This window comes from Rhinolophus ferrumequinum, chromosome X, assembly GCF_004115265.2.
Source record: "Rhinolophus ferrumequinum isolate MPI-CBG mRhiFer1 chromosome X, mRhiFer1_v1.p, whole genome shotgun sequence".
Classification (NCBI taxonomy): Eukaryota; Metazoa; Chordata; class Mammalia; order Chiroptera; family Rhinolophidae; genus Rhinolophus; species Rhinolophus ferrumequinum.
The window spans coordinates 41,651,317-41,671,137 of NC_046284.1; the positions used below are offsets into that span (position 1 = coordinate 41,651,317).

At 44.2% G+C, this 19,821-nt stretch overlaps 1 pseudogene; it reads right to left on the reverse strand.

The window, feature by feature from the left end:
- Positions 1-583: 583 nt before the first annotated feature.
- Positions 584-6,539, reverse strand: LOC117036640 (pre-B-cell leukemia transcription factor 2-like; annotated as a pseudogene).
- Between the last annotated feature and the right edge of the window lie 13,282 nt (positions 6,540-19,821).

The window sequence follows — 19,821 nt, forward strand, 5'->3', positions numbered from 1 at the left end:
AAACTCCCTCCGAGGTAGATATCTTAGTCAGACACTCTCGTCCACTGAGCGATTCTATTGGTTTAAGATTAGCTGCGTATGAGGTAATAAAGCCGTCTGGAGGGGCAGGGGGTGGGAGTCACGGGGCGTGGCCCAAGTCCTCTGTCCAGAAGTTGTGTCCCCATTTTTGGCATCTCTGGTGGGGCAAGGCTGGCGTCTCCACAGATCCCAGAGTAGATAAGGGTTGGGGGAGGAGAGTGGTAGAAACCAGAGAAAGAGAGGGAAACAGAATAGCTGTACATGTGTGTATTATTGATCTGAAAAAGAGGATTATGGGTGTGTTTCTGTATAAGAAAGGGAGAGAGAAAAAAAGACTAAAGGCAAAAAGGGAGAGACAGACCCCACTTTCCCCTTAGGGGACCCCATTCTCCCTGCCATGTACTCAGCACCCCCAGCACGGAGAATCTGGTGGAGGAGGGGACGACCCCATTTGCCCTTCTCTGTCTTGTGCTTCTCCTGTGTCTGGGGTTCGTCCTCTGGATGCCTGCATCCTCTTCAAGAGTCACCTTGTGAGCCCCCACCCCTGTGGCCCTGAGGGACGAGATCAGTTGGAAGTGTCAGAATGAACACTCTCTTGTCCCTCTGTCAGGTATGTCACCGAGGATGGGGTCACAGCCTCCTGCCAATCTCCATTTGCCCTCATTTCCCGAGGGCTGTACATCTGGCCTCCCCCGAGGTTACCCCCATAGTGTCGGAGTGATTCCACCTGGGAAGCAGAGTAGGAATCTCCATTGAGCCTGGGCATCCCCAGAAACATGTCTCCGGATCCTGAGAGATTGAAAGAGCCGCCAGAGCCTGCAAAGGAAGGGGGAGTCGGGGAGCTGGTGGGGCTGTGACCCCCCTGGGTGACTGACACGGTGGTCTTGACAGCATAGATGTTTGCCTCCTCTTGGAACTTCCCAATATTTTTCTTATAGCGAATCCGCTTGTTGCCAAACCAGTTGGAGACCTGAGAGACAGTGATGCCACACTTCTTGGCGAGCTCCTCCTTGGCCTCCTCACTAGGATAGGGGTTACTCAGGTGGGAGTAGAAATACTCATTTAGGACCTCAGTGGCCTGTTTGCTGAAGTTCCGGCGTTTTCGTCTGGGAACCCGTTTTGCTTACTTACAAAGAACAGGTCTGGGATATTTTCCCCAGGGGTCATAGATCTACCTGTACTCCACCAAAAAACAGCAGAGGCAATAACTTGGAAATCTGATACGCCTGTGTGGATAGATCAATGGCCCCTTACAAGAAAAAATATTAGCCGATCAAGCGCTAGTACAGGAGCAGCTTGATAAAGGCCATGTAATTGAATCTACTTCACCCTGGAATTCGCCCATTTTTGTAATTAAGAAAAAATCGGAAAAATGGAGATTGTTACAAGATTTGAGAAAAGTAAATAAAACTATGGAAGTTATGGGTGCCCTCCAGCCAGGGTTACCTCACCCTTCTGCTATTCCAAAGGATACTTATAAAATAGTGCTAGATCTGAAAGATTGTTTTTATAATATATTACTTCATCCCCAAGATTGTAAGAGCTTTGCTTTCAGCATTCCTAGCCCGAATTTCCAGGAGTCTATAAAAAGATATCAATGGCTAGTTCTTCCCCAAGGCATAGCGAATAGCCCCACCTTGTGTCAGAAGTTTGTTAGTGAAGCAATAGATAACACCGGAAAACAGTGTGTATATCATTCATTATATGGATGACATCTTGTTGGCCTGTAAGAAAGAAGGGATATTGTTAGCTTGCTTTGTAAATATAAAAAAGAACCTTCTGGTCTCGGGTTTTATTATTGCACCCGAGAAAGTACAGAGAAGTGAGCCTTATTCTTACTTGGGATTTCAGTTGTTTGCTCAGTATTTCACGCCACAAAAAATAGAGCTTAGGAAAGATCATCTTAAATCTCTTAATGATTTTCAAAAGCTGTTGGGTGATATTAATTGGCTGTGCCCTTCTTTGGGATTAACTACTGGAGATCTTAAACCACTGTTTGAAATTTTAAAAGGGGATTCATTCAGCAACAACATGTTTCCTTTTTAGATTATTCTAAACCTCTATATGTGTATATTTTAGATTCCAAACACATGCCTACGGCGGTGTTATGGCAAGAAGGGCCACTTAGATGGATACACCTCCATGTGGCTGTTCAAAAGAATCTTACTCTTTATTATGAATTTGTGGCCAGTTTAATTCAGGAGAGCCGCTTGGAAGCTCGAAAATATTATGGAAAAGAGCCAGATTCTATTGTTATCCCTTTTACAAAAACGCAGATTCAAGGCCTGATGCAGTTTACAAACTGTTTTCCTACCACCTTGGCTCATTTTGCGAGGACTTTGGATAATCATTATCCCAAGCATAAATTGCTTCAATTTTTTCAACATCATGATCCAATTTTCCCTTCAATTGTGTCCCATGCTCCTCTTCCTGCTGTACCTAATGTTTTTACTGATGGATCTAGCAATGGTGTAGCTGTCTATGCACTCAATAAACAGATTACCAAAAGGGTACAGACGCCTCCAGCCTCAGCTCAAATAGTTGAGCTTTGAGCAGTTCATATGGTATTGCTTGATTTTGCTTCCCAGTCTTTTAATTTATTCTCTGACAGCCATTATGTGGTTTGTGCCATCAGAATTTAGAAACGGTCTTTTATTAACACCAGTAATCCTGTTATTCAGGATCTGTTTCTTCAGATACAACAAGCCATTCAGCTGCACTGTGAGAAATTTTATATTGGCCATATTACAGATCACTCTAATCTTCCAGGCCCTTTAGCCTCAGGAAATCAAACTGCAGATTCTGCCACACAGCTCATTGCCTTGACTCAAATAGAAAAGGCACAAAAGGCTCATAGCCTCCACCATCAAAACAGCCAGAGCTTAAGACTACAGTATAATATAACCAGAGAAGCAGCACATCAGATAGTGAAACAGTGTCCGGATTTTTCACAGTTTCAGCCTGTGCCTCATTATGGAATCAACCCTCGAGGTTTACGTCCTAATGATTTATGGCAAATGGACGTAACTCATATACCTGAATTTAGAAAGTTGAAATATGTTCATGTTTCCATTGATACCTTTTCCGGATTTGTTGTAGCCACCGCTCAGACTGGTGAGGCTACATCCCATGTTATTAGGCATTGTCTTGCCGCATTTGCCATGATTGGAACTCCTAAAAAACTTAAAAGAGATAATGGCTCCAGTTATACCAGCAAAAAATTTCCTTTTTTTGCCAGCAATTCTCGATCAATCATGTTACTGGCATTCCTTACAATCCCCAAGGGCAAGGGATTGTTGAACACACTCATGACACATTAAAGATCAATTTGCAAAAAATAAAAAAGGGGGAGTTATATCCCCTGACGCCTCATAATTACCTGTCCAATTCTCTCTTTATTCAAAATTTTTTGACCTTGGATGCCCATGGTAAGAGTGCTGCGGAGCGCTTTTGGCATCCTTCTACTGCCCCTCAGGCTTTGGTCAAATGGAGAGACCCACTTACAGGCTCTTGGCAAGGCCCAGATCCAGTCCTCATAGGGGGACGAGGACATGTATGTGTTTTTCCACAGGACGCCGAAGGCCCTCGGTGGCTGCCAGAACAATTGGTGTGACATGTGAACCCTCTACCTACTGATGAGACTGATAGCCCTCAGCAATGCCGCAGACGACCAGACGTATTGGGCCTATGTACCTGATCCACCAATCCTCCACCTTGCTGTATGGGATGGTCCTGAGATTCCAGTCTATGTCTATGATACTCATGCACTAGGATTGCCTTCTGATGGACACATGAAACAACATTTGGAAAAGAATTTCACTTATAATGGTATAGGAATAGGTTTCCTATTTGTATTGCAAAAAATAAGTCAATTTCTGGGTGCTTGCGCAGTACTCCTGTTACCATGCACCTTAATAACTCTTTAGTTGTATGGACTATTCGTCTCAACATGCTAGGCGATTGGTCCGGAGGACGCAAGATAAATCTGCCCGTTCCTCCATCGCGTCCATCTTGCAATAAAAGACTGAAATTAGATATTGAGACTGTTCCATGGAAAAATTGTCCTGGCAATGATCCTGTTCGCTATGACATCCCTGGAACAGGCAGATATATCGTTGAGTGGTCGAGGAGTAACCGGTCAGGATGGGCCCGAGAATTGATTTCTGGATTTTGGAATTCTGATACTCAATATCAGCAAAATTCCTTATGGACACTTATGGGAGCAATGGATGAGGTTGTTCAAATGGCTGAGTTTTGTAAATCAGGCACTCCCTGCAGTCAGGTGACTGTTTTACAAGATGGGACTAGAGATTGGACCACTGTCGTTAAGACTGTTAATATATCTGCTTGTGTTCCTTCCCCTTATGCATTTTTGATTGGAAATTTTAATGTACATTTTGTAGGAAATCAATTTAATGTATCCTGTAGTAATTGTTCTTTAGCAAATTGTATTTCTTGGGTACCGTTAGGAACTCAAGTTATGATACTTAAACAACCATTTTTTTATTATGCTTCCTGTTAATATTTCTGGACCTCGGTATGCCGAAAGAAGTTTGCAAATTTTCAAAGAAATTGAGTGTGCCTTGAGTAGGCCAAAGCGGTTCATTGGACTTCTAATTTCAGGAATTATGGCTTTGGTTACTATTATTGCAACTGCTGCTACAGCAGCTGTGGCCCTTTCTCAGACTATTCAAAATGCTCAATATGTTAATACTCTTTCAAAAAATGTTACTTTGGCTTTAGGGACCCAAGAAGCTATTGATGAGAAATTAGCGCAAAAGGTGAATGCCCTCTATGATACGGTTCAGTATATGGGAGGTGTGATTCAGAGTATAAAAGTTAAATCTTATTTAGAATGTCATTCAGAATATCATTGGATATGTGTTACTTCTAAAAAGGTATAATAATAGTCAATATGATTGGAATCGGGTTCGTTTACATCTTTAAGGAATTTGGCATGATGCTAATGTGTCTTTAGATATGTTTCGGCTTCATGATGAAATTCAAAATATGAGAGAAGCTAAACCCTCAAAATTTGATGCAGCTCAGGCTGCTTCTGAGTTTATTGATGTTCTTAGGAATGCTATGCCATCTATGCCTTATATTACCCATTCTGTTATGATTTTTCTTACATTGGGCATCTGTGTCTGTTTGGTTCTGTGCCTACTCCCCATCCTCATTAAATGTTTCATCAGCGGGATGTTAGACTTGCGAGCTGACGTCCATCAGCTTGAACTTAAGACGAAGCCCTGAGCCTTCCTCCTCGAGCATTCAGAGGGACGGGATAGTCAAAGACGGGTTGTACTTAGGCGCCGCTTCAGCACCTAACACAGGGCTTGTATTGTAAAATATAAGTTCCAAGGACGGGTAAGTTGAAGTCGGCGTCCCGAGACACCTAAGTCAGGCACTGTCACCTCGCCATCCTGGCCGGATGGGTTTTGCTCCTATAAAATAAAAAAGGGAGCGATGTGGGGAGCCAAGGTTACTTGTAACTCTGGGCCTTGCAGACTGGCTCGGTTTATGATTAACCTGCTTTTGCTCCTAAGGCATTGTCTTTGCCTGCGCCTGGAGGGTGCTTACAAGCTGCTGAGGTATGGGGTAGGAATGGCTTGTTCCCGGACACAGAGGACTGATGATTATCAGGATAATTGGTGGGCTCTGTCGTGGGATAATGACTTTGGGGTAGTTTCAGTGATTTTGTAGTTTCTATGTAGAAGTTAAAAATTTACTTTCAATGAGATAATGCTTATTTGTGATTGTTAAGCTGCATGTACCCAGATGGTATAAATTGGTGAAGGAAAATAAACCCGAGGCTTCAGCATCACTGGAGACTGATTGATCGCATCATCATTTGTGTGAGTGTCTTTTTTCATTCCCACTCCCCCATTTAGGTACTGATCGATTTGTGGCACCTGGCACGCCACAACGGGCAGCGTGGGGCTCTGCTCTCTCAGCAAGTTCATGACGTGGGTGGTGAACTCGTTACAGGCCAGTTCCGAGTAGTAGATATGGCGAAGCTGGGCAAGTTTGCTGCGATAGTCCGAGTGTTCGATGGAGTTGTCAGGAGACACGCGGCCCCCGGAGGCTGCAGCGGCCGCAGCTGCTGCGGCTGAGCACCCCCTTCTCCGGGCCTGCCACACCCTCTGCCAGAAGCATGTTGTCCAGGCGCATCAGCTGTGGGTCTACTGGCTCCTCCTCCTGGGAGCTCCGAATGCTGAGGCCGGTTTTCTCCTTGATTTCACACAGGACGCGAAAGAGAGCGGGCTTCATTCAGTGGCAGTTTAGGGCATGTTTCTTGGCCTGGGCCTCATCCAGGCTCTGGTCAGTGATGGTCATTATCTGCTGCAGAATGTCCCCGACGTCTTGCTTCGCTCGGCCTCCCGGGACCCCCCCCACCCCGCTACCCCCACCGGGGTCTCCGCCACCCGGAGGCTCGCCAGGGCCCCCAGGCTCTCCACCCACCAATCCCAGGCCCCCCCGGCCCCCGCCTGGAGGGACAGCCCCAGCAGCCGCTCATCCATAGTTGGGGGGGGCCCTGAGGCCCCCTTCCTGCTCCACCCCTTCCCCGCCTGGTTACTTCCCTCCCAAACTCACTGGGGCCGCTGCTCCTTCCGCCCCAACCCCCGCCCGTCTATCCCCTTCTCGGCTCCCCCGGGGGTTCGCCTTGGCCCTGAAGGGATCCCCCACAGGAGACCCGGCACCCGGCGGCGGAGAAAATGGAGCCGGAGAGAGAGCCTGAAAGGTAAGATTTAAAAGGAGCCATCAGTATTTTAGAATGACCTAACTTATTATTTTTGTGAGTGTAGCTGCAGGAAGGGGTATGCGTATATAGGTAAAGACAATATCTTCAGGCAATGCCACTTGACTTGTGTTGGTGACCTACTATGTTCCTAAGCACTGTGCTTGGTGCTTAGTGCTTTACATGTGTTCAAACTAAAGGGAATGAACTTTTCCTAGGTCAAAAAGGATGTGAAACTTCCAAAAGCATTTTAAGTAAATGGTACAAAGAAAATAAATATATTTTTCTGCTTAAACAGGCTTTCAGTTAAGGAACTCAGAAAACTTCATTATAAACATCATTATAAGTATTGTTACAAATCAATTTACAACAATTTTCAGGAAAAGGTACTATATTAGAAGTTGATAAATAATGTAATCCTAAACTGTTTACTATCTTCAGTCATGTGGGTCACAAAATAGTTTTAGAAATTTCTATGAAGATTGGGGTACTATGTTTGGGTTTATCATTTAATCCTACAACTACTAAAATATATAGTCCAGAGCAAGCACCAACCTTTACTGGACACTCTCCTCAGTCTGCCCTTGAATACTGATAGTCCTCCAAGTTTTTTATCTTTGGCTCTCCACTAACCTCACTGTGCAACTCTAGGTGATCTCATCCCCTCTGATGATTTTTACCATCATCCACATGCTGATGATTTCCAAATCTCAATCTCTGCATTGACATCTCCCTGAGCTCTAGACTCATATATCACAAAATCTCCAGTGGATGTCTCCACATGGATACCCCACAACCATCTGGCACTCAAGATGTCCAAAACCAAACTCATCATTTTTCTTCTAGAATCTGTTCTCCGTTGTTTATCTTGGGTTGGTGAAACCAAAATTCACTCATTGTTAAGGACAAAAACTTGGGAGTCTCCCTTAACTCTTTCCTTCAACCAGTCACCAAGTCTTGCCACTTTTAATTCCCCCAGTCATTCCCCTCCTCTCTATCAACGTTACCTTTCTTTAGTTGAGTCACTCGTCATCTCTAGTGTAAACTATTACAATAATTTCCTACCAAGTTTTTCAGTTTCTGGTCTTCCTTCTTCTAATCTCACTCCCTCCAACCCCACCCTCTACACTGCTACTAACTAGTCTAATAGGTGCATCTGGTAGGCCCCTAATTAAATTATTTCAATGGTTCTCTTTTACCTACTAGATTAAGTCCAAACTTCTTGGCATGGCATATGAAATCCTGCTAAACTCAGCCTCTGCCTTTCTCCCTAGCCTCATCTCCTGCCCTTACCAATGATGTACTTTCTTCTCTATCAGTATTGAAATACTTGATGCACTGTCAACTGAAGCTGAAGTAGAATGATACAGTATGTCTACTATAAGAAAAAATATGTATATGTATAGTCATGAGAGGTGGAGTATAGCACAAGGAAGATAATGTTATTGTAACAGCTATATAAGATGTCAGAGAGGTAGTAGCTTGGGGGAGGGGAATATCACTTTGAGAGGGGTGTAAATATCTGCTATGTTGTTTTGTACACCTGAAACTAATAAAAAATTTATTGAAATACTTGTGGTTCTTCCCACATTCCATGTTGTTGTATACCTCTGCACATTTGCTTGTGTCATGCCTCATACTGGAATGGCAACCCTACTCCTATCCTTTCTTTACTTACATAACTATGTAAGCAAAACTATGTTTTCACCACTCAAGACTTAGCTCCAAAAGTCCCTCTTATGAGTAGCCTTTCCTGACCACCACTCCCAAAGCAATGGTCTTTCTCTGTGCTTCTCCAGCATCCTGTGTGTGTCTTTCTCCAACTGAACACACCACATTGTATTATAATAGTTGGTTTGCCTTTGATTTGGGGTTGGTCTTCTGCACTGTATTGTGAGCTCCTTGAAGTGAGAGTAAAGGCTGCATTGCAAGTGGACTTATCTCTCTATTCTCCCTACTACTATGTTAGTACAAACCCTCATTATCATTCACTTAAATTCTCTTGATGTATGCAGCTTTTCCATATCTTTGATGGTTCTCTAGAGGGTAAAGTCCAAACTCCTTAGTGTGGCATACACAAATGGGTTGCAGCCAACCTTCAGGTCTATTTCCTGCCAATACCTACCCTAGCCACATCTGCATTCCAGCTATGCTCAAATACTATGCATTTGCCTTTGCATACTCTCTGCCTCTCTTGATAAACCCTTATTTGCCCTTTGGAGCCCAAACATACATTCTGTATGGAGCCCACACATAACATTCTGTTATACTTTCCCCAGATTTCCTCAGGCAGTTAGACATGTCCATCCTTATGCACCTATGGCACCTGTCTATTTTAGCACCTTCTACACTCAATTACCATCAACATCTTAACTTCTCTTATCCTCAGTTTCCCCATCTGGAAAATGGGGGATAATAGTAGTTTCTACTTTATAGGGTTGTTGTAAGAAGTAAAGGAGACAGTGCATGTAAAGCACATAGCACAGAGCCTGACACATAGTAAGTACCGAATAAATAATGCCTCCCAACTGAGTTCTCAGTATGTGCCAGGTACTTTCCATGTATGAACTCATTTCGTTGTTCTAATGAAGTAGGTACAACTACCGTGTTTAACCAAAAATAAGACCTAACCAGAAAATAAGTCCTAGTATCATTTTTCAGGATGACATCCCCTGAATAGAAGGCCTAATGTGTGTTTTGGAGCAACCCTTAATATAAGACCTGGTCTTATTTTCGAGGAAACAGGGTATTGCCTCCACGTTCTGAATGAAGATAAAATGACTGGGTAGTGGGGTTGGCTAACCCAAGATTGCATGCTGGTTTGTTGAAGATCTGGTTGAATTGATGAGATCTGTCACCAGGGCCATGCTCTTAACCATCATACATCTATGTGCACTTTTTTTTGTTTGTTTTTGGTTTTTGCCTGTTTTTTTTTTAATTTATTGGGGTGACAATTGTTAGTAAAATTACATAGATTTCAGATGTACAATTCTGTATTACATCGTCTATAAATCCCATTGTGTGTTCACCACCCAGAGTCCGTTTTCTTTCCATCACCATATATTTGATCCCCCTTACCCTCATTTCCCACCCCCCACCCCCCTTAACCTCTGGTAACCACTAAACTATTGTCTATGTCTATGAGTTTTTGTTTGTCATTTGTTTGCCTTGTTCTTTTGTTGTTTTGGGTTTATATACCACATATCAGTGAAATCATATGGTTCTCTGCTTTTCCTGTCTGACTTATTTCACTTAGCATCATACTCTCAATATGTGCACTTTTCTCATCCCTACTACATGTGAACTCCTCTAGTACAGGAACTACCTCTGCCTTCATCCAAAAGTTAGACTCACAATCTCTAACTTTCTCAGGTCTGCTCCCAAGAGGAGATAGGAATCAGGTTTCCAGTCCTCACCTGTGCTTAGACAACCAGCACTTTACCAACCCCTTCCTCAATTGCTCCCTGCTATTCAGCCACATTGACTTAAAACAATGTGGTTTATTTACATTTGTAAGCCTGTCTTCAGCTGCTGCTTTGCCCCTTCCCACTGCCTCAAAGACTTAATGCATTCCAGATCCACCTGAGGAGGCCCAAGTACATTTCAGGTGAATTGAACAGGGTTACTGTATAAGGATTTCAGTCAATGTTTGTTAACTGTTTTATTGAGTATAATTTTATAATGATTACAAATAGAACTGCAAATTCACTACACAGACTGTTTTCATTTATATGTTGAGGCCATAATCTGGGACATATATTAACCATTTAAATTCTACAACTATCCCAGTGCATTCCAAAGATGATAAACCTTGGTATTGTTTTTGTAGTCTTGGAAAAGTGTAGTGTATAACATGAATGGCCAGCTCCAGAATTTCTACACGGGGAAGCCACCCTCTTCTCCGCCATATATCTTTTATTGTTTGTCCAGTGGTACCTCGGTTTTCAAACATAATCCGTTCCGGAAGACGATTCGAGTTCTGAAACATTTGAAAATCAAGGCACGGTTTCCCCATAGAAAGTAATTCAAAATGGATTAATCCATTCCAGACCTTTAAAATCAACCCCAGAACTGCAAATTTAGCATGAATTTTACTATCTAATGATACCATACATCCATAAAATTTATGGCGTTTATAAACCGAAATGTTTGTCAACGGAAACGTTCAAAAACCAAGGTACCACTGTATTCACATTCTCTACTTATGTGAAGGGGCTTGGTGGGTGTCATGTGGTTACTCATGCAGGGTCTCCTCTTGTCCCGCTCCATACATAAGAATGCAGGACATGGTGAGGTCAAAAAGGTTCACCCACGAAGTCATAGATAGGTGAGTCATACCACTATAGTCTCGCTGGCGGCTGGGTTGGAGACACAGGAAGCAGGAGCCACACGCTCTGCAACCAGCCATCCACTTGTGTCTGCCGACCCACCTCACTTGCTAGCTGCAATTCACCGTGCTAACTGCAATCCACTCTTGCTAGCTGTGGGGACAGAGACCCAGAGAGCAGTTTCCGGGCTCTCGGCCTCATGTGGAAAGGTGCTGGCTCAGGTAGTAGATAGCCATCAGCTGTGGCTGGTTGGCCGTCAGCTGTAACCATTGAGTCATTGGCCACTAATATAACTGCCGCGGCTACGGAGGGAAGTCAAGGAGAGAGGAGGAGACTGAAGGAGAGTGGAGGAGAGTCGGTCGCTTGGCAGCAAAGCGGACAGCAGGTCACACGTCATGTAAACCCAGCCTCCAGTGAGACCATAGTGGTATGACTTCCCTACCTATGGCTCCGTGGGTGTTCCTTTTTGGCCTAGCCATATCCTGCGTTCTTGTGTGGAGATTGGGACCAGAGACCCCTCATGCCACCCTGCATGACATATGGCGTAGCGAGCAGGGTCTCCTGCACGACACTAGCTCAGCCACCATCTTCTTGCTAACCCCTATTTCCTGCTAGTGTAGCCACAGCAATTATATTAGTGGCTAACAGCTCACTGGTTACAGCTGACGGTCAACTAGCCACAGCTGTTGGCCATCCATCACAGTTGATGGCCATTTACTAGTTGAGCCAGCACCTTTGCACGTGAGTCCGAGAGCCTGAAAACTGCACTCCTGGCTCTCTCCCCACAGTGGGTCACATAAAGTTTAAGGGATTTGTCTTGAAGGCGTATTTGTAGAGAAGCAAACATATTTTTTGTAAGATTATTTGGGATAACTTTAAAGTGATTAATACACGCTTCCCCAAGCCAAATGGCACTGTCACTGAGAATGGCTGATGGTCACATAGTGCAACTGGGATAAAAGACAGATGAGAAGTTTCCACTTCTTGGCTCCAATTGCTGGGTTACAGAAAACTTTTGTCACACAGGGTGGCCTGCGGATTCTCTGCTACCGCTCCCCACATAAGAATGCAGGATGTGGCTAGGCCAAATAGGAACACCCACGGAGCCATAGGTAGGGGAGTCATACCACTATAGTCTCACTGGAGGCTGGATTCACACGATGTGCAACCTGCTGTCCACTTTTCTGCCAACCGACCGATGACTTTCTTCGACACTCTCTCGACTCCCCAACACAGCCACGGCAGTTATATTAGTGGCCAATAGCTCAAGGGTTACAGCTGACGGCCAACTAGCCACAGCTGATGGCTATCTACTACCCGAGCCAGCACCTTTCCACGTGAGACCAAGAGCCTGGAAACTGCTCTCTGGGGCTCTGTTCCAACAACTTTTTCCCACCATTCTTTCCAGACAATAATTTTGAAGGAGGTGGAAACACTTTGCTAAGGAGAAATCCGCATTAGAAAGATAAGAGAGTCAAGCCAGGGAAGGAGGAAGTTGGGGAAAGATTGGAACAGGAGCCAGAAGGAAGGAAATCACACCCACACCAGTCAAGGGAAAGTTTGCTGTTTCCACTGAGAAACCAGAAAGCTCAAAACAGGAAGAAGGTGAGGTGCAATCCAAAAAGCAATCAGTTCACTGACATTTTATTTATTTTTACCTTGGGGAAAGGGGTATGGAGAGGTGGTTTGGAATCCCAGGCTGACCCAGCAGCTGCAGCTGCAGCTGCTGTAAAGGAAGTGGGTGTTTGGGGGAGGGGCACAAGAGCTGGGGTGCAGCCAGTTCCTTGCTCCTAACAGGCCCAGAGAATCTGAAGGAAGGAACCTGAGACTGTGAAGCCCAAGAGAATGAAATTTTTCCAAGCCCTATAGAAAAGGAAGCCACACTCCAAGGACACAGAATCTATCCTAGTTCATACCTGGGAACCCAGAAACTACCTGCCGCCCCTATTGCCTTTAGACTGCACTGCTCACATAGGCCATTTTAAATGCAGGTGAAGGCAATGGAGTTGCAAATGGGGATGGAGAAAAAGACATAAACTGTGACAAAAAATATACAAAATTCATTGAAAACAACATTTTCCTGGGATATCCCCCCCTCCACCCACCCCAGTCTTATAGCATATGGTTTCATTTCTCCACCTTAACAAAAAGAAAAAAGAAAAGTGGTGGTGGTGGGGGGGTTGAAAAACATAGCACATATGTTTTCAATGAAGTCCTTTAAAGCATACACAAGCAGCTGGGAGCTTGAACTCCAAGGTGGAGCTCTTGTCACCAGAGCCAACACCACACTGTCAGAAGGGTATACAGAACTCTGAGTGGTCCTGAGTAAGTCATTTCACTCTTTCCCAGTTTATGTCTCACAGAATGAGTAGTAACATATTCAAAAGAAGTAACAGGAGAAAATACAGGGAAATGTTATAATTACAATAGCACTAACATTTTCTAGAAGATTTTCTGTGTTTTACAGGCAATTTCTCACTTAATTCCCATAACACTTGTTGTGATTAGTATTATTATCATCCATTTCATAGATGGATGGATAATAGACACTTTTTTTTAACTGGATAATAGACAGATTGACTTGTTACGGTCAAACAGCAAATAATTGGAGGAGTTTGAGCCCAGCTATAACTGAATCCAGAGTTATTAACTCCTAGATTATATACAGTAAGATTGTTGGTATTGTTACTAAATCGTACACTTCATGGTTTCCACATTTTGTCTGCAGGAAATGTTTAATATGAATAGGTTTTTCTTAACTGTGTTTGAGAGATGAAGACTGGGGTACTTCTGTCTGGAAAATGGGAATTGAGAGAGGGGGATATTTGATGCCATGACCCGAATTCCAAAGTTATGACTGGACAAAGTGATACCTCCCATCAGGAATTCCAGACTCATTAATGTCAGCCTGAGCTGGTCGAGGGGTACATCTGCTAAGTACCCCAATCTTCCACCTCTTCATAATCCAGTTTACTCATCTATAAAATGAAGCAGTAATAATACATGTCACATAAGATTTTGTGAGAATTGGATACAAAATGCATGTAAAACACAGGAATGTTTTCACAAAAATTGTCACTGTTTTATGTCTCCTGTTACTCAAGAGCACCATCCCGACATCATAGATCTGGTGGCATGAGGTGAGCCTCTTGAATTCTCCCCTGGAATTTACAACAAATTGAACAACTATAACTCCACAAAGGACTCCCTGCACAGAAGACAAGCAAGACTAAGAGATGGGCAACTGAAATCATCCAAAGGTAGGCAAACTGGAGAGCAGGGGAGGAGAGAATGGGGTAGTGCAGAGACACGGGCAACCCAAAGGAGCCAAGAACGCAGACCGAACTCTGAACTCCAAGCTTCCTGCATTCTGAAGCTACCGCAGTCATGAGAAAGGGAAGAATTCAGACTGCTAGTGCTCCTCTTATGGCCCACAGTCCCATGTGAGGGATCAGCATTTAACACAGATGAACCCACTGCTCACTGCAGAGATCTCAGAGCAAAGACTGAGGGAAGAAGAGTGAAAGTAGTGGTTGAATCCATCACTGCCAAACGGAGGACTGTAGACAAAGGCACAGATCCTAATCACCCCCTCATCACCCTCCCAAAGCTCACCCCACCCCCACATTCCTAGTGCTAGAAGCTGAAGAATAGAAGTGTCAGATCACAAAAAGAGAATATTTGCAGTTCTGAGAACTGTGGCCCATGGCCATGGACTTGCAGCCAAATTAATTCTTCAAAGGGGAGGGAGCCTTGGGTGCAGGACTGGCCATACTGGTGGTTGCAGCCATTGCTCAGAACCACCTTTCACAACCCATCCTGCCTCTGCCCACACTTATTTGGGTGGATCCCTACAGGGATAAACAGAACCACTGAAAAACACAACCCGTAAATCTGCTGCAGGAAGAGCTTGGGAACTTCAGAATTACTCCACATCCCCCAATGGAGGCAGTCTCCTGAGACCCAGGCAACCTGCTCACAGAGGAGAAGCCCACCAGGAAATCCCCAAATGTGAGAAACTGAAACAGTGCAGAAAAAATATAACACTACACCATGAGAGAGAATAAAAGTCTGCAGTCAGAGAGGAAAAAAAACATTCTACAAACACTACTGGAAAGCAAAAAAAAGACCTCTTCCTAACAACATGTTGCAGAGCCCACTCCTATAAATGCCCAGGAAGAGAAATAATAATTCATTAATGGCCATGAATAACCAATGTAACAAGGCAGCTCAGAAAGATAATGAAAATTCTCCAGAAAATGAACTTAAAGATATGGGTATATATGACTTAAATGACAGAGAAGTCAAGGTTGCAGTTCTGAAAAAACTCAAAGAGATGCAAGAAAACACAGACAGGCAGTTTAATTAACTCAGAAACACAATCAAAGAACAAACTAACATTTTACAAAAGAGATTGACATTTGAAAAAAAAAAAGAACCAAATAGATTTTCTGGAGATTAAGAACTCAATAAAAGAAATGACGAATGAAATAGCCAGCTTAAGTAGTAGAGCTGACCAGATGGAGGAAAAAAATCAGTGACATCGAAGATAGAAATCTGGAAATTACACAGATGGAAGAAGAGAGAAAACTGAGAGTTAAAAGAAATGAAAGAACTCTTACAAGAACTTTCTGACTCCCTCAGATAGAGCACTCTAAGAATAATAGGAATATCAGAGGACAAGAAAGTGAGAAGGGAACAGAGAGAATATTCAAACAAATAGTCAATGAGAATTTCCGAATCTTTTGGAAACAACTGGATCCTCGAAACCAAGAAGCAAATAGAACACCTAATTACCTCAATCCCAACAGGACTTCCCAAGGCACATTGTATTGAAGCTGTCTAAAATCAAGGACAAAGAAAGAATCCTCAAGGCAGCCAGGGAAAAGAAGATGCTATCCTACAAGGGAAAACCATTAGATTGTCATCAGATTTTTCAGCGAAACTCTACAAACTCGGAGGGAGTGGAATCAAATATTGAAACTATTGAAAGAGGGAAATTATGACCCAAAAATAATATATCCAGCAAAAATAGCCTTTAAATATGTAGGAGGACTTAACCAAGAATGTGAAAGACCTATATGCTGAAAATTATAAGACATTTTAAAAAGAAATTGAAGAAGACACAAAGAAATGGAAAGACAACATGGAATGATTCCATGCTCATGGAATGGAAGAATCAACATAGGTAAAATGGGCATATTACCCAAAGCAATATAAAAATTTAATGCAATCCCCATAAAAATCCCAATGGCATTTTTTAAAGAAATAGAACAAAAAATCATCAGATTTGTTTGGAACCACAAAAGACCCTGAATAGCCAACACAATCTTAAGAAAAAAGAACAATACTGGAGGTATCACACTCCCTAACTTTAGATGAATGGATAAAGAAGTTGTGGTATATATACACAATGGAATATTGTTCGGCGGTAAGAAAAGATGAAATAGGACAATTTGTGACAACATGGATGGATCTTGAGAGTATAATGCTAAGCGAAATAAGTCAGGCAGAAAAAGCAGAGAACCATATGATTTCACTGATATGTGGTATATAAAACAAAAACAACAAAAGAACAAGACAGACAAATGAGAAACAAAAACTCATAGACACAGACAATAGTTTAGTGTTTCCCAGAGGGTAAGGGGGGAGAGGGGTGGGAGATGACGGTAAGGGGTATCAAATATATGGTGATGGAAGGAGCACTGACTCTGGGTGGTGATCACACAATGGGATTTATAGATGATGTAATACAGAATTGTACACCTGAAATCTATGTAATGTAGTAACAACTGTCAGCCCAAGAAACTTTAAAAAAAATATATTGCCGGGGGCTTTAAAGCGGCAGTGGAGGTGGATTAGTCCCTTACTGTGATATAGAATCCTTGCTCAGAGGGATTAAATGTCATGCTCAAGGTCACAGTGCTGAAATCTATGAATTACAGTATTTCAAATCTTGATGAGAGAAGAACCAGTTTTGCTTTCTCAAGCGTAAATGACTGATAAGTCCTTGCTGAACAAGTAAATGCTGATTGCATAATAATGTTTTGCACGTCTTGTTAAAAATTTTTTTTGTTGTTATTGTGCTCATCATGTGCCTTCTCCAGCGCTTCCTGTGCTCTGATGCATTTAGTGTCACAGTGAACTCAATTTTTCAGGCTTCCTGAACAACTGGCCTTCAGAATAGCGGGGAGATTCGTGGATTACTTGAAGCTAAGAAGTACTTGAAGGTGCGCTAATTGGGCGAGAAGGGGAAGGAAAAAAAGGAGAGGAGTGCAAAGCCCGGCCGGCAGTGGCGGGAGAGCCCAGCCACCAACGAAGCCTCAGCTGGCGGGGGCGAAACCGAAAACCGCTGTGCCAGGCACGCACGGGATCCCAGGGCGGAGCAGAGAGCACGGGGACCAGGAGGTGGGCTCTTTCCCTGAGTCCCACGGCTGATTTCTCCCGCTGGGAGGGAGGCCAGAGGGCCCTAGCGCAAAGAACATAGCCTCCATACCTGGGCCCCTTCCCCGCCCCGCTCTTCCAGTCCTACCCCGCCCTTCCAGAGAGTTAAACCGCCCCTGAACTGAGGAGCCGTAATGCTCAGGCTTTGGGAAGCCTGACGGGCAGCCCTAACCCAGGGAGACTGGGAAGTGTGTGTGATTTTGGCTGCGCTAGGAGAGAAGAGACTCCTCCACCCCCAGCCACCACCTTTTCTGGCCTGCGGGAAGAGGGAGACGCGCGGCTGGGCTGGGAGAGTGAAGACCCCTTCATCCCCAGCTCTCACCCTTCCAGGCTTGCCTAGGGCGGGGTGGGTGCAGCTGCAGAGACACACCCGGAGATCAGCAATGAGGCAGGCGCAGCTCTGGGCTTTCAGCAGATCAGAAATCTCCCGCCCGCACTCACACACACACACACACTGAAGAAGTGCCTTAAGTCTCAAGAGTACTGGACACGGATCTGGTGGTGCCACTCTCAGTGTGCATATGTGCAGGCAAGGGCAGAAACTGCACTGACATTGTAAAAACTATCATCCAGACCCCTCAGGCCCACGCATTTAAGTCTGCAGTCCCAAAGTTTCTCTGGGCACCAGGTGACCGGTTCTGCCTGCGCAATAAGCAGGGGGCTCTTTGGTACAGCAGAGGACAACCTGGACATTGCTTGGTGGGCTTAGGCCGAGACTGTCGCTGCTTTTTGTATTGCTTTGTTTTGTTTTGTTTTGCTTTGTCTCTATATCTTTGATATCTTTGCCTCTGTCGAGTGGGGGTTATCAGATGGTTTTGCATGTGAACGTATTTGATATTTTTCTTTGTTGTTGTTGTTGCTGTTGTGCTTGGTGATTTGCTTTGTTCTGAAACTGCCCTGCCGGGGCCCAGCTTGTGAGGCACGGTCAGCAGATCAGAAATCTCCCGCGCGCACCCATACAAACACACTGAAGAATTGCCCTAGGACTCTGGAGTTCTGGACAAGGGGCTGGTGGTGCTACTCTCAGTGTGCATACGTGCAGACAAGGGCAGAAACTGCACTGACTTTGTAAAAACTATCATCCAGACCCCTCAGGCCCACGCATTTAAGTCTGCAGTCCCAAAGTCTCTCTGGGCACCAGGTGACCGGCTCTGCCTGCGCAATAAGCAGGGGGCTCTTTGGTACAGCAGAGGACAACCTGGTCATTGCTTGGTGGGCTCAGGCCGAGACGGTCGCTGCTTTTTGTTTTGCTTTGCTTTGTTTTGTTTTGCTTTGTCTTTATATCTTTGATATCTTTGCCTGTGTTGAGCGGGGGTTATCGGCTGTTTTTTTTTTTTTTTGCATGTGAATGTACTTGATTTTTTCTTTGCTGTTGTCCTTGCTGTTGTGCTTGGTGATTTGCTTTGTTCTGAGGCTGCCCTGCTGGAGCCCAGCTTGAGAGGCACGGGACTCAGCATATCCAGGGGCCAAGTCCAGACCAAATCGGAGTGCAGCTGGGTTTGACCTGCAGGTCACACACACCGAGAGGGGGTTCTCTGCAGGCACTGGAGCCCATAGAGGCCAAACCACATTAGGGTGGTCAACCCTCACGCAGCAGAGCTCCCTGGGGGGGCAGAGCCAAGTCTCACAACGGGTCAGCCCAGGAGTTAACCCCACCTACTCACAAGCAAAAAGCAATTAAAGATCTTCTTGAACGGGACAGTGTACACAACACAAGACTCACCGTTGGAGCACACGAAGAAGAGGACGACGTGGTGCGAATCAAATATAAAGGACACATACTACATAAGATAACCTAACAAGAACTAAGAACTCTAGGGGATCTACCTAATATATCAAAATAAACACAGTCAGCCAGAATGCGGAAACCAAGATACACGTCCCAAATAAAAGAACAGAAGAAGCCTCCACAACTGGAACCAAATGAAGCAGATGTAACCAACCTCTCAGACACAGAGTTCAGACCACTGGTGATAAGAATGTTTAAGGAGCTTAGAGAAGACATAAAGAAGGATGTAGAAATCATAACGAACGAGCTCAGAGAAAACATAAAGAAGGATGTAGAAATCATAACAAAAAACCAGTTAGAACTAAAGAACACAATTACCGAAATTAAGAACTCACTTGAAGGAATTACCAGCAGGCTAGATGAAGCAGAGGATCGAATCAGCAACTTGGAAGACGAGGTAGCAGAGATCACCCAAACAGAACAACAGAAAGAAAAAAGAATAAAAAACAATGAGGATGGCCTAAGAGACCTCTGGGATAACATCAAGCGCAACAACATGTGCA